Source organism: Lissotriton vulgaris, chromosome 1_1 (genome assembly GCF_964263255.1).
Source record: "Lissotriton vulgaris chromosome 1_1, aLisVul1.2, whole genome shotgun sequence".
Classification (NCBI taxonomy): Eukaryota; Metazoa; Chordata; class Amphibia; order Caudata; family Salamandridae; genus Lissotriton; species Lissotriton vulgaris.
Window position 1 is genome coordinate 652,090,541 of NC_141685.1, and position 23,348 is coordinate 652,113,888.

General features: G+C 43.9%; 1 long non-coding RNA gene across 1 annotated transcript in view; it reads right to left on the minus strand.

Annotated features, from left to right (window-relative positions):
* The window catches only part of LOC147747605 (uncharacterized), a 119,513-nt gene that overhangs the window by 37,385 nt on the left and 58,780 nt on the right, over positions 1 to 23,348 (minus strand). The window contains exon 3 of the long non-coding RNA XR_015299678.1: positions 12,677 to 12,715. This is a non-coding gene — a long non-coding RNA (uncharacterized LOC147747605). The remainder of the gene's footprint in view (positions 1 to 12,676; positions 12,716 to 23,348) is intronic.

Consider the following 23,348-nt stretch of genomic DNA (forward strand, 5'->3'; position numbering starts at 1 on the left):
CCAGCACGACCCTCCCCCAACCCCCAGTCTGGTCCCTACACTAAATCACTACCCTGCACGATCCCCCAGCACTACCCTAAACCCAAAAACACTACCCTACAATATACAAACACCACAATAGTATATTAAATAAGGCATAAAAATAGTGTAATAAAAGAGGCACCAATATACCATTCAGAATGCAGCTTGAAAAGAATGTTAATAGTAGTCTGTTTAAAGTCTAGTAGTATTCAAATTGTTTGTATTCACTAAATGTTCTGCATTGTAAATGAAGACTATGCGATTACAAATAAGTATGTGCTTAGTATTCTGTTAGTATTCAAGATGTACCACTCACATATCAGTAGTCTTCATGCACTAGCCTTCCCAAAAAGAACACTATTGAATACTAAAATTGGCATAAAATAGCCTTTGAATGCAATAAAAAGACAGGCTAACCACTAAATGTAGTATTCAACTTCGGCAAGGGACAGTATCATACAACATTAAAGCCATGCTTACAACACCAGTATGAGATAAACCACCTCCAACTGTGATGTCCTTATATCCTATATTAATTAACAAATCTCTTCAATGCCTCAAGAATACATATCCACACCTAATAAACATCCTCACTACATAAAAGATGTCCAATGGCACTATGTGCCAACTACTTATTATGGGTACATGCCCAGATATCCATTGGTGGATAATGTGTTGCAAACAGAAGGTTTGGGACTTCTCACAGATGTTTTTGGAATGGGCTCTCAATCATAACTCTTCAGGCTCAATCAGCTGGGCTCAACTTTTACCTTGTTTATCTTGTGGAGCTACCTTCACCACAAGCTTCAGTAATTCCTAAAATCCCTGGGATTAACTGCTAAAGACCTCACATATTACATCATCATGACATGTTAAATAGAATAATTGAGGACATCAAAGATGGTATTTCAATCACATAATTGATGACATCAATGATGATATAGCTGATGACATCATCCAAGCTACTGTTCATCAAATTACTCTATAAACTCATAGATAACACTAGAAAACAACGTAGCTAGTGAAGGGCCTACATAGCACAAGAAAGAAATGATAAAATGTACTTCGTTCACAGTTTAACTACCCATCAATTTATAAGTTCAAATACTACTTCATTTAAACAAACTGAGCTCAACTAGTGTGAGTTACAGGCGTATGTCACAAACATGTTGCCTACATCAAATTCTTGTTGCAAAAATATGTGAGAAACCCTGAAAGCTATCCCTACAGTACAACATTCGCCTGTGGATTCTGTGCACATGCTGTTGTTAAAGAATTGTTATGTGGAGCCATCAACAATTTCTAAATGAACTGAAGATTTTTATGGTGCAGCTATTCATTTCTTGAAGTTCAGTGAACATTTTGATACCAACAGTGCTGAAGATTGTACAGTGTAATGGCTGTCTCACTTCACACAGTGCAAGCCACGGTATGACTGCAAGCATACCGTGGAGTGTGGCTCAATGGTTAGAGCGGCAGACCCTGATGCAGAGTTCTGGTCCGGGACCAGGGTTCAATTCCCGCCTCGGCGGGTCTTGGGCTCATAATTCCTCGGACCTGATTTCTCGCCTCGGTGCCTATTCTAATCATGGGTCCCACGCTGCAACTCTGGGCAATAGCTTGCTTAACCTCCACACCGGCCCCAACAGCGCTGTGGATGCCTGGCTTCACCCTGGGGGTGCCCAGGAGTGGACACTTCACAGGGAAAGCCAGGAGGGGTTCCACAGCGGTATGAGTAATAGCGCCAGGAAACCGCTTGGTGACAGTGCGCTCTACAAATACCTTGACATTTACATTTACATTTACATTGCCCTATTGGTCTACACCAATTTGCTAATTTCAGGAATATGTATAGGGTATTTTTACAAACTAAAGCGGATTGTCTATAGGATCGCATTATGAATGTATGCTGCATCAATGACTAATGAATATATGTGAAGCCGTTGAATTAAAATTCTATGTCAGGAGAGGTTTTCAACAAGTACATTTTATTGAAGCATATACTAATCAAACATTTTTTGAATGGTATTCAAGGTTTATTAAACTGCTGATTGCGTTTAATGTCTACTGAGACATTACCAGAGCAATTTATAAAGGTAACTTACATTTGTGAGTAATTTAAACTTTTAGGACTACTCTCACATAGATTGTTGGTCGCATTATTGTAAACAGAGACATTACATTTTTTACACAGTTCTTATACTGGTAAAAAAAACAATCATAACATCTACTAAACGTGGGTGAGTTTCACAGAAATGCTTCATGTGCATGTTGTGAAACGTTACACACTTTAGCACTGCATTTAGCAAACTTTCACATTCATTAAATTATGTTCTGAGTGATGTCATCCATGATGAGATTTTAGATGTTATCAGGGATGTCATCCATGATGCTATTTAACAAGTCTTCAGAGACATATTTTGTGAGGTTGTAAGCAGTGCATAATGGGGGTGCAAATTTTCGTTAGTTCACCACACTCTAACTGGTAAACTTAGGGGTTTTGGGGTTTTTATTACCTTTAGTTGTTAACAAAATTTCAAATCCTAACTATGTAGTCACCTTGATCTTTGGTTTCATAAGTTACTTTTTTTTTTTTGTAAAAGGGAAAATCCTATTACCATACCTAACTACAATGTTTCTTTGACTTTTCTTTTTCAGTGAATTTCAGCCCACATTCTCCATCTGCATGCCGTCATGCATCCCTTTGGCACTCTCTGGTCAGCTTTGTGCTGCTGACCTTTCTGGCCTTCCCTAAATAATCAGCTTTCTTCCCATGTCCCCATTTACCAAGTTATTTGTTCTAATTAACCATGGGGAAAAGGAAGAGTACTGTCAAACGTGCTGGAGTACCAATAGGCAAAAAAGCGAAGGATTGTTTCCATATTACTACCGTACATGATATAGACTACCTCCTAGAAGAGGTGGAACATATTTTACAGCTGGAAAAATTCCTTGCACATCGGGTGAAATCCAGAAAAAGATACCACTAGCCTCCTTGTTTAAGGAAAAACTTGGCAGACCCAAGACTGTCACCTACAATTGATTCTATTGAAAAACAAAAGGGGTGTATGCTCAAGCTAGTTCCCCTCCATGCAGTCCACTTGTATCTCAAGATCATAAATGACCAAATGACCAAAATAAATGATCAACAACCTGACCGCCCCGACAGCCACCGACACCTCAGACCCCAAGCCCACCACCCACATTGATCCCCTGCTCACCTGGACCAACATAAACGACAATGACACCATCAAAATCATGAACACCATCCACTCCAGTGCTCCGTCAGACCCATGCCCACACCACATCTTCAACAAAGCGAGCGCCACCATCGCACACCATCTCCGCAAGGCCATCAACATCTCCTTTGAGACCGCAACCTTCCTGGATAGCTGGAAGCACGCCGAGATCAATGCCTTACTCAAGAAACCCACGGCGGACCCGAGACACCTCAACAACTTCCGGCCCACAGTGGTCAACAGACAGCTGACTCGCAACCTCGAGGAGAACAACATCCTGGACTAATCCCAGTCTGAGTTCTGATGCAACCACAATACCGAAACTGCCATTATCACTGCCACCGATGACATCAGGGCCCTGCTGCACAACGGCGAAACTGCAGCCCTCATCCTCCTGGACCTATCAGCCACTTTCGACACTGTTTGCCAGCACACCCTACACCAGGGGTCCCCAAACCGGTCCTGGAGGGCCGGATGCATGTCAGATTTTTCAAATAACTACATGTATCTCAATGGGGATATCCAAAAAGTCTGGCATGGATCCGGCCCTCCAGGACCGGTTTGGAGACCCCTGCCCTACACACATGCCTCCACAATGCAGGAATCTGAGACAAGGCTCTGGAATGGACCAACTACTTCCTTTCTGGCTGAACCCAAAGCGTCAGCCTCTCCCCTTTCCGAAGCCTCCAAGATCATCTGCAGTGCACCCCAAGGATCATCCCTCAGCTTGACGACGTCTGCAAGGTACCACTCTCCACCGTCACCCGACTTCACAACCTTAACATCATCTCTTACACCGATGACACCCAGCTGATCCTCTCCCTCACCAAGGACCCACTCACATCCAAAACCAACCTCCACGAAGGATTGAAGTTGGTCGCCGAGTGGATGAAGAACAGCCATCTGAAGCTTAACTTGGACAAGACGGAGGTCCTCATCCTCAGCTCCAGCCCCTCAGCCTGCGACTACTCCTGGTGGCCAACTGCACTGGGAGCAGCACCAACACCCACCGAACACACATGCAACCTGGGCTTTATCCTCGACTCAACACTGACCATGATCAAGCAAGTCAATGCTGTCTCATCCTCCTGCTTCAACACCCTCCACATGCTCTGCAAGATCTACTGTTGGATTCCCACTGAAACAAGAATAACGGTCACCCAGGCCCTCGTCATCAACAAGCTGGACTATGGAAACACCCTCTATGCAGGAGCCTCAGCCAAACTCCTGAAACGACTACAACACATACAGAACACCTCTGCATGCCTGATCCTCAACATCCCTCGCCGCAGCCACATCACACCCCACCTGAGAGACCTACACTGGCTTGCTGTCAAAAAGAGGGTCACCTTCAAGCTCCTCACACATGCACACAAGGCAATCCACAACACCGGACTGGCATACCTCACCTTCTACACCCCGAACTGCCCCCCGAACTGCCAGCTCTGCTCCTTCGACCTCGCCCTCGCCACTGTCAAATGCATCCAAAGAGCGGCCACCAGCGGCAGATCGTTCTCCCACCTTCCCACCAAGACCTGGAACCCATCCTCCTACGGCAGAGCTAGGACCTACTAACCTTCAGGAGGCTACTCAAGACCTGGCTATTTAAGCAGTAACAGCACCCCTCCCCCTAGCGCCTTGAGAGCCTCACGGGTGAGGAGTGTGCTTTACAGATGTTCTGATTGATTGATTGACCCTAAAACCTGTGGTTACTTGTGCTATATGTTTCTCCACATTAGCTCCTAGTGATATGCCTCCTAGAAACTTAGAAACAATTGTCTCTCCTATCACGCAGGTTGTAGAGATGGAGGACTATGGTATGCAGAATAAGGATCTTTGCGTTCTCATTAACTCTTTGTGGGCAGAGCGAGAGATCCTAAGAGAAGAGCTCCATTCCTTGCTGAATATCCAACAGCTTGAGACCTTCCCCAAAAGTCGGGCTAGGCCCTCCTAGGCTAGAAAGTAAGACCCAGAGTCATTTAGGCCCTGATTTCATCCAAACCCTTGACCATCTGAATGGTTTTAATGGGGGGAGGGGGTGTGTGTCTTAATCAGTTTATTGTCATTTTCCACCTGCTGAAATCCCTGTTGTTGCTTCAACATATGTCCCTTCTGTTGAGTCATATATTCCTACATGTCAATTGCTGAATCCTAAAATGCCTTTACTTCTTTCATGACAAATTCATGACTACATTACATCTGCAAGCTAAAGAAGACAAAGCTTCTTTGATGAATAAAGTGATCCGCCAGATCCGAAATATGAGAAAATGCTACAGTATTATTAGTTCTGATATAGTAAGGGCCTCCCGAATGTCTTTTTCTTACAATTTAGACTTCATCAAACTTCAGTTTATCCATCATTCCTTTGTGACAGGGTTGTTCTCTTTGCAAACCTGAGCCACTATTTCTTCGACTCCTCAGATCCAACATCAAAGGAGGGTTTTTCCTTTGCCGGGACTCGGGTACCCTCAACCTTCCTCACACCAATCTTGAGTGGATTGGCTGGCCTTCATATGGATCCCACAAATGTCAAACAATAGGGGTAGTGAGTTTTTTTCTACTTGGCCTTCTTTTTCTTGGTTCTGGCTCTGTTTTAGTTATGGCATTTGGAGGATCCCTGGGATTCACCTTGCCATTGTGCTAATAACGTTTACAAACCCCTCCTTGGAGTACTAATGTTGTTAGTACCCTGCAAATTGCTTTCAAACTGCCTAGAAGTCTCATTTAACTCAAACTTGCCAAACAAATGTATTTCGATTTCTTAGAACATTACTAGATTGGGGAGTCTTTATAGATGAGGATGACATTGCTGCTATGTTCCAAGAAACCTGGGAAATTATGCTTTCCCATATGCTGGTGATGCAGACAAAGTGGTCCCAGATAGTCAAACAATTAACTTGGCAATAAAATCACTTGAGTAAATACAAAGACAATTATAACAACATTGTTTTTAATCACAACGTGTATCTTAAAAAATCATTCATAAAATAAATACATAGTAAATTACATATAATGCCCCTTGGCAATAAAATCACTTGAGTAAATACAAAGACAATTATAACAACATTGTTTTTAATCACAACGTGTATCTTAAAAAATCATTCATAAAATAAATACATAGTAAATTACATATAATGCCCCTAAGGGCATTATATGTAATTTACTATGTATTTATTTTATGAATGATTTTTTAAGATACACGTTGTGATTAAAAACAATGTTGTTATAATTGTCTTTGTATTTACTCAAGTGATTTTATTGCCAAGTTAATTGTTTGACTATCTGGGACCACTTTGTCTGTACCACTTATCCACCCAGGTCCCAGTGACTTCTTGGGTTAACCCGTGTTCTTTCAGCACTTCCCATATGCTGGGGTTCATTACATACCATGTGCCCACTTGTGTGTCAAAATCTGGTAGACCGTCAGGTGAGTCAAAGTTTCTTAGGATGCCAGTTTAGACACCTATCTATTGCTTTCCCAGAAATTCTTGGTCTTGAGATTCTTCTACCAAAAAAAATAAAACATTCTCCTTTTTATTGTCTATTGCAGGAGTGCATCTAAGAAGGCTGAGTCCCATGTAATTTATAAACTGAATCATATTATCAATTATAATACTAAGGGATCTGTAGTTATAGGAGGGGATGTTAACGTGTACTACAAAGGGGAAAAAACTGTCAAAATGATCACTATTTGGGTATTCCCCAAATCTCAGGACCTTGTTTCAAAACTACCTTCAAAGTAGCCCTGCAATTGATGGATTTTAGCATATGTAACCAACTAAGAGCTTGATATGGCAGAACTGAATTTGACCTGGAGAGATGTCCGACATTCAATAGAAACCTGTATTTCAGCCATATTGATTATTTTTTGTGGATCACCAATTTTAGGGTATGATTAATGATATGAAAGTCATCCCTAGGCCAGAAAGTAATCACATTCCTCTTTTCCTTACCCTGTGACATCACTGGTAGGGCACACAGGAGTTTCTGGTTAGTTGGAAGAGCTTAGTGAAGAATGTGGCCCTTCATGCCCTTCATGCCCCTATAGACCATGACATTATGCCTATTTTGTTATTTTTAGCTGACCCAGAGTTAACTCCTGATGAGATCATGTGTGCTCATACTAAATGGTTTGAGGAATAAAAAGGCAGTTTTTGCCAAACGCTCCTTTACAAAGAACCCTACTGTGACAATAGATCCCTCATGGTAAAACAAGGACTGTAGAGTGGTGAAAAGCCACCTCCTTGGTACCTGCAAAGAGGGGGGTCTTCGCAAGAGCTTACTATAAACTATCCCAAAAACTTTCAAAATCCAATTGGGACTGAGCCATCTGGAGTGATATACTAGCAGCTGAGCGATCAGGGACCCAAAGGTATTTTGGCATATAATCGTTCACAGGGCTAAGTCTGCCAGGATTAAACCAGAGTCCCATATTCTACCACAAGACTGATTGACGAATTTGAAAGCTTCATACAGTACCTTACCTATTTATCCAAACAGGAGTCATAAGAAAAGCCTGGTCCTGTCTGTGTTATGATGTTTTGCACTGACCCAGAAACCAGGTAAGGCCCCTGCTTGTATTGAATCCCAGTGGATCTCTGTATTTCTGAACTCGATATCTGGGTTTCATATCTAACCCACATTACTAATACCATTATGGCAGGCACAGATATACCTAAGTCATGGAAGGGGGCGGAGAATATTCCTATCCATAAGAAAAGATCAAAACTGTACCCTGCGAACTACCGGCCAATTAGCCTCATTGATTGCACTCAAAAGATCTTTTGTAAAGTAATATTGGATCAGTTCCTTTACTGGATCAAAGAAAACAAGATCGTGACTCAATTTCAGGCCAGTTTTTGCCCCAAGAACAGTAAGGTCCACTCTGTGTTTAGGTTTCTCATGGTAAGGTGGAAAGAGGTGGACTTGGTCAGCATAGATGCAGTCTTTATGCTGCTTTTGTAGACTTGAAAGCACCAATAGTTTATGGTACATGGGGATAGATTATGGTGCACTCTAAGAGACCTGGGGTAATCCGACCCCCTTCTTACCATCATCATGCGGCTTCATTGAGATAACTTTTCCCAAGTACACTAGGGATCCAAAGTAGGAATCTACTGATCCCTTAGGTAATGAAAAGGAGTGCGAGAGGTGGTGTACCTGCCCCTATGCTGTTAATGTTGTTTATCAATGAGTGTAAGATCACTTGTTGATCTGCGAAAATGATTCCAAGGTTCTTTGGGGGAACTAAGACACTAGCTTTGTTGTTTTCAGAACACAAATTGTCGATATCTAAGATCCAAAATGGCCTTGAGTTCCTCTTGAACAAGTTCTGTCTTTTTTGTTTGGACTATGACCTTAAAATAATTGAAAGGAAAACCAAATTTATGGCAATTGATCCCAATACAGGTTTTAGAGGGTTAATACACCTAGAATGAGAGCTCTTCCCCAAATAGATAGAGGTTTCATGAAATGAGAGATTATGAGCTAGGTCCCGTCTTGCAAGCGTATTTAAAGTTGACCTGTTGGTGTTCGTGCTTTTCTCTAAAAAGATCACTAAGTAGGTCAGCAAAGCACCAAGATAACTAAGTGAAAGTCGACCTCTATAAAAGTAATGAATTATTCAAAAATGAGAGAGTGTCCATGAATTTGATTTCCTTGGCATCCGATTTCCCAGTACTAATTCCTGGGCAATCCAAGTTTCCAAAAATTCCCTCATTTTGAAACATAGAGCAGCAGCCTTATTTAAATTTGCAAAAAAATCCTCCATTCACCTAGTCTCACCTATTCTTAAAGTTTTAATGACCAAAGCTGTAGCTACTGCTACCCATGGTGTTGATCTGTGGGGCCACAATAAACTAGATGCTCAGGAATTGGCAGAGAATAACTTTTTGAGAATGGTGCTCAACATCCCCCAAAGTTCCTCTCAGGTTTTAAATATGACCTTAAAATATGGTCCACATTTTGATTAATTGGGTTGGTCCTACATATATATAGGGAATTAAAAAGATGTTCTGGAGAGGTCCCAGGGTGGGGGAAGCTCCAGTGGTTAGCCTTTGTAAAACAAACCTATTATTCGTTAGGTCTGTAAGAGTATTGGATAGATCCATATTCCATTTCCTCACATCCAGTAAAAAAACTAAAGGTTATCTACTGGTTACAGAAAGAGTCTGAATTGTCCCACCCGGCAGGTTTGGGGAAACTGAATGAATCATTTGATGAGTTTATGCGATTTTCTTCTTCTGAGAACTTTATGGATAAAATAGATCCTGTCCTAACAAAAGCACTATACCTTAGGTTCCGGTCGGGAACTCTACCTTAAGCTCCAGTTACTTTTAAATCGAAAGCCAATCATGGGGGTACTAAATTTTGCACTGCATGCGGAAAGGCTGAGAAATGATAGATCATCTATTGTTTGTTTTTGCGGAAAAACAATAAACAACAAAGGGGCTGATCGTCCCTCTATGCTGTTTTCCAGATGTTTGAAAATGCAAGGAGATGATGGACGGAGAGCTGAAACTTTTCAGACACTCACCCCCAGTTAAACATCTGGGTTGACTCCATCATCGTTCTTTAGCTCGCTTTGCTACCCCAGTTCAGACAAAGCTATATGCAGTCAGTCAGTCAGTCAAATTAACTTTATTCGATTTGTTAAAATCATACAAAGTACATAAAAACAGTATTATTTACAATTTAAAAAGAAATTAAACAATTTCGTTTATGAGCAAGTTAATTAGACGAAAAATCAGTACGTTAAAATATTTTAAGAAACACGTTATGTACGTCAAATTTCCAAAATCATACCCCTTCTAGCTCTGGTTGCTGCCACAAGGAAATTGGCCATGGCGAAAGTGATACAGATGTTACCCATTGATTTCAAATATAACATGGCTGGTCTCACCTGGGAGAAGCCCGCATCTCTTAAGACTGGTAGCAGGTATTTTTTCCTTTGGTCGGAGAAGAAGTCGCAAAACATAACAAAATGTAAACTGTCCTGAACAGAAAAATTGTCACAGGTGCATGGGGGAGCTAACTCAGGTTTCATCCAAGTATTAAAATGGCCTAAATAAAAATGAATAGTGTTGAATCTGAATTTTGTTAACAAAAATCTATGGAACGGGTTAGTGACAAAACATAAATAGGGTTCAATTGCAGGTGACTGGAGTGACAAATAATGCATTCGAACAGATGGTTTTGATAATTCGACTTCTTCTCGCAACATGTATGCCCTAGACAAAAACTGTTTTTTTATAGCTGTCACATCCTGCTTTGTGATACACGAGGGAGAGGTGAATAGATCTGGTCGTCCTAATTCATTAAAAGATTTGAACAAATACGCCATCCATGGTATCTTTTGACTGTGCTCTAAACTCATCACATCCCTCATAATCATGTGATTTAACAGAAGTTCAGGGTTTGACCAAGACATTTGATGAGTTTATGCGATTTTCTTCTTCTGAGAACTTTATGGATAAAATAGATCCTGTCCTAACAAAAGCACTATACCTTAGGTTCCGGTCGGGAACTCTACCTTAAGCTCCAGTTACTTTTAAATCGAAAGCCAATCATGGGGGTACTAAATTTTGCACTGCATGCGGAAAGGCTGAGAAATGATAGATCATCTATTGTTTGTTTTTGCGGAAAAACAATAAACAACAAAGGGGCTGATCGTCCCTCTATGCTGTTTTCCAGATGTTTGAAAATGCAAGGAGATGATGGACGGAGAGCTGAAACTTTTCAGACACTCACCCCCAGTTAAACATCTGGGTTGACTCCATCATCGTTCTTTAGCTCGCTTTGCTACCCCAGTTCAGACAAAGCTATATGCAAATCAGTCTTGACCCTGTGCCTCACGGGAACAGTGCAGCCTGAACTGCCAAGCAAGGTCTTCCCTAAACCAGAACCAAGCATCCTGGGACCAGTTTCGGGGTGACACCCCTCATCAGTCGGCTGGCTTAAATCCAGTGGCAAAGTGAGCATGGGACCCTCGTCTGGGCATACCTTGCCAATTTAGTACAAAAAAAGCAAACAGAAGGAGATGCTGGACGGAGCACTGAAACTTTTCAGACACTTACTCCCATTCACAGATCTGGGTTGAATCCATCATCGTTCTTTAGCTCATTTTGCCACATCAGTTCAGACCCAGTTATTGCAAATCAGTCTTGACCCTGTGCCTCATGGGAACAGTCCAGCCCGAACTGCCAAGCCAGATCTTCCCTGAACCGCAAACAGGGAATTATTAAAGGCAAACATATGTTACATGACATACACCCTAATATAATACAGAATGCTGTTAATTAGGCAGATTTCAAGCTGTGCAACAGGGAATGTTTGCAAATTGCTTGCCATCTAATTGATTTTTTTACATCAAATTTAGATTTGCTTACTTGTTTTTGTTCTGTGAGGGGAATTATCAGTGTTGTTTATATGACAGTGTTGCTTATATTGTTTTATTTTTGCTTACAAATATCAGACATGTTTCATACATTTCTACAGTCATTACAAGTAGGTCCATGTATTAACACCTCTGAGTAAGGGACAAGTGATCGCATTTTTTACAGGAAGTCAAGATAATTCAAAATGTACAAATTCATAATTCGATTAATTATGCAAATTTTTAGGAAACATTTTGACTTGTATGGGTGTGCATGTGTGTGTCTGTGACTTATGCTGCGGTTGTGATTCTGCATGTTTTGTGACACATGTTAGAGGTGGTGGATATTGACATCCACCGCCATAGAGAGGTGTTGTTCACGTCACAACTTAATAGAGTACAGAACAGGACCTAGACTTGTTAGAAATGGGGTTTCTCGTTGGCTAGGGTATGCCATTTACAAAAACAAAGGTGTCTATGTGTCTAGAGGATCAACTACACGTCCTGTGAAAGGCATGAACTACTCAGAAAGGAATAGAAGAGAAAAGGCATATTCCTATGTGTAACTTTAGCACAACAAGATATTTCCAGAATATAAAAAGTACCCATCAGTAATCGTCCAATACCGCCTTTGTCATCATATGGGTCTCCTCACACCAAGGTGAATATACTTGCAGCCAATAGATGTTAGAGTGGTTGCTGCTAGACCATTGATTATGAGGTTAATTAAGGGGTATCGGGAAAGAATGTGTTGAGATTACTGATTTGCTGTGCGTGAAAAAGTGAAAGTGAAAAAATGCTGATGTGTGTAAAATTGGAGAGAAGAGAGGACAAAGAAGTTTAATAGTGCCTCTCAAACTTCCAATATTAAAAACAGTGCAGAATAGTAGCAGGTTTAACAAATAACTGCTATTTAAAGCTATAGGTCCACATGTTTCAGCAGAGAATGGATTCAGATTGTCCACTGCCTTATCAGGACCAAATTATCGCTACTACAAAGAGTGAAAAGTGATAAAATAATACAAGTTAATAACCATGTCACCTGGAAGTCCTAGGTACATAGGGTAATTCCTCCGGGATACTGAATGATGTCCAGAGGTGAAGGAGAATCATGCCAAATACAGGAAGCAAGGAAAAAAGAACAAACAATGGTGTCATACTCAATAACAACATCCATTAACAACAACCAATGCTGATGAATTTATATGCATCAGCAGTACACATATTGCACCCACATTTAGGGTATGGATCTGCTTATCTTATAGGTTGGAGGATAAAGCATCGCCTCACCTGGCTGCAGCTCAGGTAAGTAGAGCACCGCTTTGGTAAAAGCAAAGGAGTGAAGGTCAGGGATCTTGATCCAGGCGTGAGTAAAAAACTCTTTTGTTGACAGTATCGAATGTGGAGAAGAACGTGGGGCAATAACATAGCAACGCTGGTGTGTGTGATATTAGAGAATCATACAATTGCCTAGAGAACCTATTCTTAATGGAGAGGACAGATATGCATGGACACATATTTAACACGCATTACTGTGTCTGTACATAATATTCTTATGAATAAAAAAGATAAATGACAAGTGGCACCATACCGCTTGCTGTACACTTTTGTGTATGTATATGTAAAATTGATTTTAAAAAGGGTCTACAAGATGATTCACTGTACACTAACCGATAAGGAGGGGAGGGGCAATAACATCAAGATCCCTGATCTTCACTCCTTTGCTTTTACCAGAGCGGTAAAAGCTATAAATATGCCCTGGGACCTTCTATCTATCGTGTGTTTGAAGGCTAGGGTATGCACCTAAGTCAGGAAGAACCCGCCACTCTAGTCATGGTAAGGGAATTACACACACTTGATAACTCCTGTTCAATTTATTTTATTTATTTTATTTTTGACATTTCTAAAGCGCGACGAATACCCGCAGGAGTCTCAGCGCTGGGAAATACACTTACTTGTAAAGCTGAGAGCTAGAAAAAAGTAGTAGGGAGTTATTGGTCAAACAGCCAGGTCTTTAAAAGTTTACGGAACTGAAGAAGGGAAGGACTCAGCCTAATGTTTTGGGGGAGGGTATTCCACAGTTTAGGTGCTTGGTAGCTTGGTAGAGAGGGTCCAGCTTATATCAGAAGCAATGTGTAAAGCGTTTGTGCAATACACACACACCAGTGACACACTAGGCAAACCACCAAAGAGACTCCACACAAAGTTATCTAAAAATAGCACCTGTTTTATATATAAAACACATTAGACCCCAATCACAGAAATCACTTTACCATTAGGCAATTGTCACAACAATACATAGATTAGAAATCACTGTGCTAACTAGGCAATTGTCATAACACATTTAGTCCACTATAGCTACATTTATAAATTGCACCCGTCATTAAAACATTAGGCATAACATCACATGTAGTGCACTGAAATAAATACTCTTAGGTTGCACCTGTTAGAAAATATCTGGTAAACATTAGGCCTGACTCCTTACACCATCACGTTAAATTATGCAGTTCTTGCCACTGGTGCTGTTTACAATGTCCCAAGTCCCAAAATGACACTTAGTATAACATTTAGTATACCACTTAGTAACACTTAGTATAACACATAGTATAACATTATACAAACGCAGCCGTTCTAGTTCTGGGAGAGAATCCCACAGCCCCATCCTGGGGCTCGTAGTGTCACCATACGTAATAAGGCCCAAGAATTACCCCTATTGCCACATTCACAAATGAATTACTAAACGTACTGGTTAATCAGCTCAATTGTCACTGTCACTGGTGACCGGGGCGGGGCCTCAGTCGAGGTTCCAACAGTCTCTCCAACCAACCGGGGCACTCCATTAGGCCATCAAATAGAGAGTCATCCTTTGGCTGTTTACCCTATGATTTTTTAATGCGCGAGAGGCATGATCTTATTGTAGGGTGGGGATGTGGAGAAAACCATGGTATCATACATGCCATTGTTTCACTTGGATAGTCCATTTAAAGCTGCGACACAAAATTATTTCCTAATAAAAAAATGAGTAACATACATCAGTCCAATTAGCCAAGAATAAGTGGTGGTTGTAAAAGTGGCACTTGTACTAATAGCAGTGGTAGAAGTAATACAATGTGTTTAATAAGACAAATTGACCATAACACATAATAAAAACAAATTCGAGTCTCAATGGACTGAGTGACTTGTGACAGGAAGTTGCCTTATCTACCATGCCACGGGTGAAATCCATGCAGTCATCTGCTCTCCAACAGTGCGGGTGGAGGGTTAGTGACGTGGACTTAGAAAAAAAATGCTGCTGAATAAGAATACAAAGGCATATCAGTTACACAGACAGGGACAAATGTTCCCATCTCATTTAAGATCGCTAGGGCGACAAGCGTCCTGACATAGGGATGGCGGTATCCTTCCAGTCCTTTGCAATAGCTTTGATCTTGGTACATGGGTTAGCTTTCAGTTCAGATCGTAGTTATTGAGGTCACTCGAAATTATACAAGTTGTTCAGACCTTATGCTGGCATTGGGAGCTCATCTGCCACGCTCCTCTCTCGCAGCCAATTAATGTATATGATGACATAGTTCCGTTTCTTTCCGTTTCTCACTCTGGTGAGTGCAGTTAGTTAGACCTAAACATATGAATAATGTTCCTTCTGGAGAAATCTGCCATTTCTGCATCTCCTTAGCTTCCTAAAAAGGAGAAAACGCAGCGGTTTCGTAGGCTTCTTTCAAAAATATCTTTACGTGTAATGTCCTAAAAATGAACGCTATACAGGCAAATATACCTCCTTAGAAAGAACAGAAACCTATACAGTAACTGAAAGTGATTCCCTACTTTCAATGCAAGCCGTGATACCTTGATACACTTTGACAACTGTAATTCATTGGGACTGTCCATCAGGAAGAAAAGGCGAGAGTATGAATTACAAACTGCCCCATAATGAGCTGGCGAGAGTTCTGCGAAATTAGCAGAAACCATCACTTCTCTGCCTGAATAGTTATTTTTTTTATGTTGCTATTAAAGATTGGTGTTATGCAATTTCAAGTAAGCTTTCTTTTCTTTACGCAAACCATGGGAAGCTTTTATGAAAACAGCCATTTCATCAACTTGTAAAATGTTTCCTTCCTCTGAAACCGTTTGTTTTTTATTATAAATAAAAAATGCACAAAGCTTCACCTTTAGCCAGCAGGAAGTTAACATGTAATAGCTGCAGCTTAATAACAGCTTCCTATACCTCTCCGTTGGCATTTAAAAAGAGTTGTTATGTTTTTATTTCTTGATGGAAAATGTTGAAAATGAACAATTTCATGTGAACCAAGAACCTATAATCTATATAATAATATACCTCTAAAAAGTCAAAACTGTTCCGAGTTCTTTGAATACATGAATGCAAAGAAATGCCACACACCATAAATAATATTCTATATACAAAACCAAATATGACAAGATACAAGTCTATCTATCTATCTATCTATCTATCTATCTATCCATCTATCTATCTATCTATCTATCTATCTATCTATCTATCTATCTATCTATCTATCTATCTATCTATCTATCTATCTATCTATCTATCTATCTATCTATCTATCTATCTATCTATCTATCTATCTATCTATCTATCTATCTATCAAAAATGAAAATACTTTTTGAGATGCCAGCATTGTTCTAAACTAAGATACCCAAAAACCTCAAATTACTATAGTTAAGAAACAAAATGTGTGGTTATTTTGACTGTGCAATAATCTGCTGATAAATGGCTAAATCAATTAATCAATATTTATAAAGCTCACTGTTACCTAAGAAAGAGATGTCCCAGCACTACTAAGCAAACCCTTAAACAGAGAAAGAGGAATCAGTGACTGGATAAGAAAGATTACCAAGGTGAGTGTTGGGGTTGTTGAATTGGCCCTTTTTGCAGAGTAGTCCCAGAACTGTTTGCCTTCCTGCTGTATTTGTTTTTGACCTGTTGTTGGTGGTTTTATGACTCTGGGCACTTTATCACTGCTGATCATTGCTAAAGTGCATGTCCTCTCTTGTAAACTTGGTAAGATTGGTCTACACCTGTTTGCATATTTAATTTACCTATACGTCCTTTGTACAGTGGTATCCCATATACCTGCTACCACTTTGTACAGTGGTATCCCATATTTAATTTACCTATACGTCCTTTGTACAGTGGTATCCCATATATCCCACTAAATGCTTCTAGTGGGCTTGCAGCGCTGCTTGGGCCACCCACAAAAGTAGCCTTTCAAACCTGTCTGAGACCTCTGCCACTGTAGGGTCTTCGCTCGCAGTTTACTGCTGCAGTGACGTGGCATGTAAACTGGTTGCCCCGTCTGCAACTTCCCTTTTAATACATATAAATAACCCTAAAGTAGGCCCTAGCTAGCCCTGTGGGCAGAGTGCTGTGTTGGTAAAATGTAGGTCAAGTGCCTTAACTGTGTGGCATGTCCTGGTAGTGACAAACAACCTATTTGGTTTCTCACTGCTGTGAGAATGCCCTCTCATAGATTTGCATTGGGGATTCCCTGATATGTACTTCAGTGGTAATTTCTGATCTGAGAGTGGTAGCGTGACCATGTTTGGTATGTTTGGCAAAGTAGTGATAAATCCTGCTTATTGGTAAAAGCAAATTTATTATTAATATTGTAGAAATGCCACTTTTAGAAGTGGGCAATTCTGTGTGCTTATGTGTCTTTGTGCCCTGCCTGGATGTGTATTGACCATCTGGATTTGACTGACAGAAGAGAGGGGATGTGCATTAAGTCCAGCCAGTCCCCAGGGTGTTGAGGTATGTCCTGCCTTTTCTGTGTGATTCATCACTAGGCTGAATAGACCTTGGCTGAATTTAGAGTAGAAGGAGGAGTTTTCCCTTGCACCTGAATAGGCCTGGCCTGCATTTGGATTGGTGGGAGGAGTAGCACCTGCACCTGAATAGAGCTGTGCCCACCTCCATAATGCTTGCTCCACCCCCTTTGGTGTGTCTGGGGGCCTGTGCTGAAAATGTGAATGGGGGTGTTGTCCACGTCAATGGTGTTTGAGGTGCCCCAGAACAAAGACATTTGCACTATAGGTATATGGGCTGTGACACAATGAGAAAGAGAAGACGCTGAGCATAGAACCAGGGGCTGCTGGCCCTGCAGACTGCACTTTGCCATGAGGGACAACCATTGGACTGGATTACTTAGGGTGCCTGACCTATTGCCTACTGGGAGGAGAGACGGGCTACCACTGTTGGTTGCCTGGACCCTTGTGCTGGCCTGTCAGCCTGCACCCTGCTCCCTGAAATGCGCAAGTGTTCTCCAGGGAGCATTGATGAGGCCCCTGCCTCTCCTTTCAGAGCATAGTGAAGCGCTGCCCAGTGTCTTGGGGTGTATGAACGTAGGGCATTTGGGGCACTGGCTGTTAGTTGCCTGTGTGCTAATTCAGAATTGAAGCGTTTTGTTGGGCCTCATGTCAGCCGAGAGCATGTGGAGAGCTCTGTGACAAGAGAGAGCACTTGTGACTGACTGACAGGAAGCACTGGAAGAGCACCATTTCACTTTCCTCAATGGTGGAGAGAAAAACGAATGTGAGCATCTCTGAATGTGCCCCCACAGCCAGTTTCCATAGCAATAAGGGAGCTGCAAGAGAAATCAGCCAAGCCTCCCCAGAGAGGGAGGCCCTGCACCAGAGGAGGAAGTAGAGGAGCTCTGGCCCGTGGTGGACTGGGCCAGAGTCCGCATGCACTGTGGTAACAGCATGAGCCCATTGAGAGCACTGGGCCCAGAACCGTCTCGGCAGCCAGCTCTATTTGCCTATTTGGTTTGCGAGCCCCTGAAAGGCTCCTTTCCCACTTTGTTCTTGAGCCCTCCTGGCTCCAACGTTTGCTCAGCTCAGAATTACAACTGTCCAGCACTTAGTGGACAGTTGCTACGTTTAGGCTTGTGGTTTGTGCTGCCTGTGCAGACCCCCTGACACTGAGACTCAGGGCATTCTGCCCCTTTCGAGGCCAGTTGGCCTGAGGGACCTTTTGAGTGTTGTGCTACGTGCACCCCGCGCATTGTGATTTCTGTGTATGTGATTCTTGCGCAAAATGTTCTAATCTGCACCTCTGTGTTTTAAAATCTCATGTGCAATTGTTGATGTCCCACTTTATGTTTATCCCCTTTGTTAGGTGTGCCCTGCATAGAGGATTGTTGACGTCCCACTTTATGTTTATCCCCTTTGTTAGGTGTGCCCTGCATAGAGGATTGTTGATGTCCCATTTTATGTTTAGGTTTCCTTCCCTTTGCTAAGAGTGAATTGCTTAGGTGTTGGTATTCCTTCCTTAGGTCCTGATGATAAGGTCCTAGTTACCTGCGTGATTTCCTACAGTGTTTTAGGGTTGCGTAGGAGGTATTTACTCTGTTCCTGTGATTACTGGATGTGTGTCGCATTTACAATTTTGATGCTAATCATTCTATGTTTATGTCCTAAGTGTGTACCTACCAGTATTATTTTCTAACAAGTGCCTACCCCTGACAGTGGTCCATGTGGCCCTGTCCTGTACATAATTCCCCTTTTAAATTCTGCCAGTGCCCCAGGCACATTGTAAAGTTTGTGTGTGTTATCTAATGTGTTTTTATTATAATACAAAGGCTATTTTTTATATATAACCTTGTGTGGAGTCTTCTTTGTGGTGGGCCTTGGGTGTTGTTGCTGGGGTGTGTGCGCAAATACTTAACTCATACCGCCTCCAAGTTTAGCCTTGACTGCTCGCGCCACGTTACCTAGAGGGTGAGCGGGGGTTACCTTGATGCGTGACTCCCTTGCCTTGACTTTAGGAATGGTGATCCCTGACTGACCTTGACGCGAGTCTTGGCCAGCCAGGGTCCCGTTTCTAACATTGGCGGCAAGCGGTGAGGATAAGGATTTGTGTTTGCGCTGTACCACAGTGGCGACAGGCCACACTTCAAAGCTCTGCATTTTTTAGATAACCGCATTTTGGGGATTATTGTTTTTTAGGGAGGTTCAGTATTGCTTCTCCTGAAAGGTGTCATTTGTATTTTGTCCAGTACCTTGTTCCCCGCCCTGCTCCCAGAGTTTGGTACCTGTGTCGCTAGTGGTCAGGTTGAGTAAATCAGGGGTGGTAGAAACTGCCTTACCGGTCCGAGGGGAGGGTTGTGTGTGAATGAGTGTGTGTTACGCTGGACAGTGGAGTGCAAGTTCTGAGATAGGAATCTTGCTGAATTTTGTGATTGTATTCTCCTGTTTAGCTCAGACCCCCAGGTTCCCTGTGTCAAACTTTTCCTGAGAACATCCGCCAAAATGGAGCCAGTTTTTGATCTCTGTAGTCTGTTTAGGTACAGTAGATTAGAGCTGGTCAGATTCTGCGAAAAGGGAGGCATAGAGGTGAGTGAGTTGGTTACTCAGTCCCAGCTTAGGGACAGCCTGATCCTGTGGCAAAAGGGTTAGTGGGATCTTGAGCACAGTGAGAGAGATAGGGCCCGGGCCGCACGCCATGAGGGTGGTGAGTCTGTGGGGAGCCCTGAAGATTCTGTTGATGAATGTGAGTTGGATGGTGATGACAGCGGATGGATGTCAGCAGAGAGTGAGGACCCCATAGATAGGGAGTCCCTTGCTGGGTCCAGTGTCAGTACCAGTGCCCCATCCCTTTCCCTGTCCCCAGAGGAGTGGTTGGATAGGAAGGAAGAGAGAGAGCATCAGCTAGCGATGGAACAGCCAGGTTGGAGCATGACAAGCTAGTGGCTGAGAGGGCCTTGTTCAGGGAGAAGGTAGCCCAAGAGAGTAGGTTACCCCCTGAGTGCATTTGTAATTGTCTGGATTCCCCAGGGAGGGTGGAGTCCAGTTGTGGCAGCTTTTTAAGTGTTAGTGTAGACAGTCCCACTCCCAGTTCCCCGAGTATGGTTCCTGTTTCCCCAGAGGAGATGTATCGGGTGACATTCAGGAATCTTAGGAAACTGTCTCACCAGTCTTGGGAAGACTTTGTGGAGGATTGTCAGTATGCACTGATTGAGTGGTTAGAGGTTCCCACAGGACCTTATTTTGACAAACTGTTTGACCTTATTCTCAAGGAACAGTTGCTCAGTGTTGTGTGTCCAGAGTTGCGCCAACACCTGTTGAGGATAGAAGGTTTTAGTCCTTGGGACTTTTCAGATGAAGCAGACCGATGGGAGGGTGCGAGAGGTTCCTTAGCGCCGCTGGTGAGTGATTCCAATAATAGTGGGTCAGGTTTTCTCCAACCCAGCGTGGTGGAGGAGGGTGAGAGTAGCCCAGCTAGGTCTCAGTTTAGTGAGGAGGGTGTAGGGGCTTGCTGTCTGTCTCAGTGGAGCGGAAGTGAGTGTGAGACCGAGAATCCCCAGACGCCGAAGCCCTGCCTCAGAGCCTGGATGGTTTCTTTAGGGAACACCAGGGTGGGGACCTATGCTTACCTGTTAGTCCACTTGAGGGAGATCTCCTAGTGTGTGGAGGACCTGGAGCATCTGTGAGCGGAGCTTCTATAGTTGTGGAGTCTGGCAGTACTGCTCCAGTAGGGAGAGTACAGAAGTCCAGTGAAAGAAGTGATTGGGGTATGGGATGTGAGCCCCCAGAAGTCCTGGAGTGCCAGGCAGTGATTCCACCGAAGGTTCTAGACCGGAGGTTGGAGGTCCAGGTTCAGGGTTTGCCTGACCTGAAGGGTGGGAGTACTGTAACCAGTATCCTGACCAGTTCTTTCTCCAGAGGTACCGCCCCGGTTGGGAGGGAGCAGGACTCTGGAAGGGGGTGCAGAGGGTGGGAAAGCCCACCTCTGACCCCGGTACCACCTGAGGGGATAAACCCTAGGTTAGGAGAGTGTTGTTTAGAGGGTACCCCTCGCAGGAGGAGGAGGAACCCTAGGAGAAGAGGTAAGGGGAGGAGAGCCTTCCCTGAGACTCCTGGTCCACCTAAGGTTGTAGACCCTAGGCTGGAAAACCAGTGGCAGTCTAGCCCTGTCTTGCAGACAGGAAGAGTGGAAAATGGCTGTTATCTGCCAGGGGTTACTACCCCCCACTTTGTGAGTAGGCAGAATCCAGTGGCACCTGGGTGGCCTAGGGCCTGGTCCTGGCCGAGGGCAGCTGGAGAGTACCAGTGGGGTAATCCAGTGAGTCCCTACCATAGTTTTAGAAAAAACCCCAGGGGTTCACAGTGGCGTAAAACAGGAGGGTGTCCCTGCAGTTGCGGTCCCGCGTCCGTGTTTTATCGCCCCAAGCAGGGAAGTCCATCACAGTGGTGATTGGTCTGCCCTGCGTTTTGGCTGGAAGGGGGTTGTGTTGGACTTGGACCTTAAGGCAGGTTCACCCCTAATCTTTTTGCTTTAGATCTGTGATCTGTGTGGATGATTTTCTGGTCTGTGCGCACTTTTTCTCTGTGTCCCAGAGTAAGTGCGTGCATGCAGTTAGGCTGGCCTGCTCTCCCATAGGGATGCATGGGGAATGTCTGTGTCCCTAGTAGTTCCTGATGCGTGGGGAGTGCATGCTCGAATTTGGTATGTGTGAGTTCGTGGAAATGAATGCTTCGCAATGGTGTATGTGGCATGTGTGTGTCATGTGTAGAAATGCCATTTCTAGGACTTGGCATATTACTGTAAAATATGCCTGCAGTGTGATTGGCTGGAGCTGGCTGGTGAGCCTGGCTCCAGGAAGGCTGGATGGGTCTGCCCGGTGGTGAGTGTGAGATTAGCATGTTGATGGCTTGGGAGGAGTGCACCTGGTCCCTGATGGGCCTGGACTTTCCCCAGACAATGCTGGCTCCACCCCCTGTAGTGCGACTGATGTCCCTAGCCCTGCCAGTGAATATAGAGGGTGGTTGAGGTAAACAGAGTACTTCAAAACCAGCTGCGACTGGTTTTCCCCCACCCTGCACCCTGAGACAAGGGGGTTTTGCTGTATAAGAAGGGGCTGTGTCCCCATACAATTCGTCTTTGGTTTTCTTCCAGGATCCTGCCAGAGGGGGCTGTTGCTGCTGCTGGGGCCAAGAGGACCGCCACTTGGCTGTCTCCCTGCCTGGAGACCCAGTGTGCTGGCTCTGGCCCTGCCTTGCCCCTCTGCCTGCCTCCAGACCCTGCTGGAGCTTTGCTGTGCCTGGAGGCGCTCTGACTTTGGATTATAGCGCTAGGCGCGCTTTTATTTCCCTTTGAGCGCTGAGCGCGCTTCCCTTGGCGCTTGAGAGCGCTGTGCCTTGACCTTCGGCGCTGGGAGCGCTTTGGTTACATTGCCGGTGCCCACCCGGCATTGGAGCCGATTTGCCGATTTTTGGACGAGCGAGTGCCCACCTCGCTTTCTATTTTTATTAGAGGCCGGTGCCCACCCGGCATTGCCCCGCTGTTATTTTATTATTGAAAAGCCGGTGCCCACCCGGCATTGCCCAGGAGATCACGGCCGCAGCCCAGGAGTGTGTGTTGCCCCTGCCGGGCCACCGCGCTGCCTGCAGCGACCCGGAAGTCCCGCCTCCTGACCCCCAGGGCCGCACTTCCATTGGCGGCCCCGGCGGAAGTCAGGCGGCGTGCAGCAGAGACGAGGCCAGGCGGGAGACCCAGGAAACCGGCTGCCGTGTCCGCGAGGCTCCCCGTGTGGAGAGGAGCCCCGCGCTGCTGCTGGGAGGCTCCCCGACTGGATAGGAGCCCCGCCCGCCACGAGACACCCGGTGAGTGCCGAGGAGGGAGAGGGGCCGCGGGACACATTGCCAGTGTCCGCCCCTCCCCCGTAGCGCGATCTTGC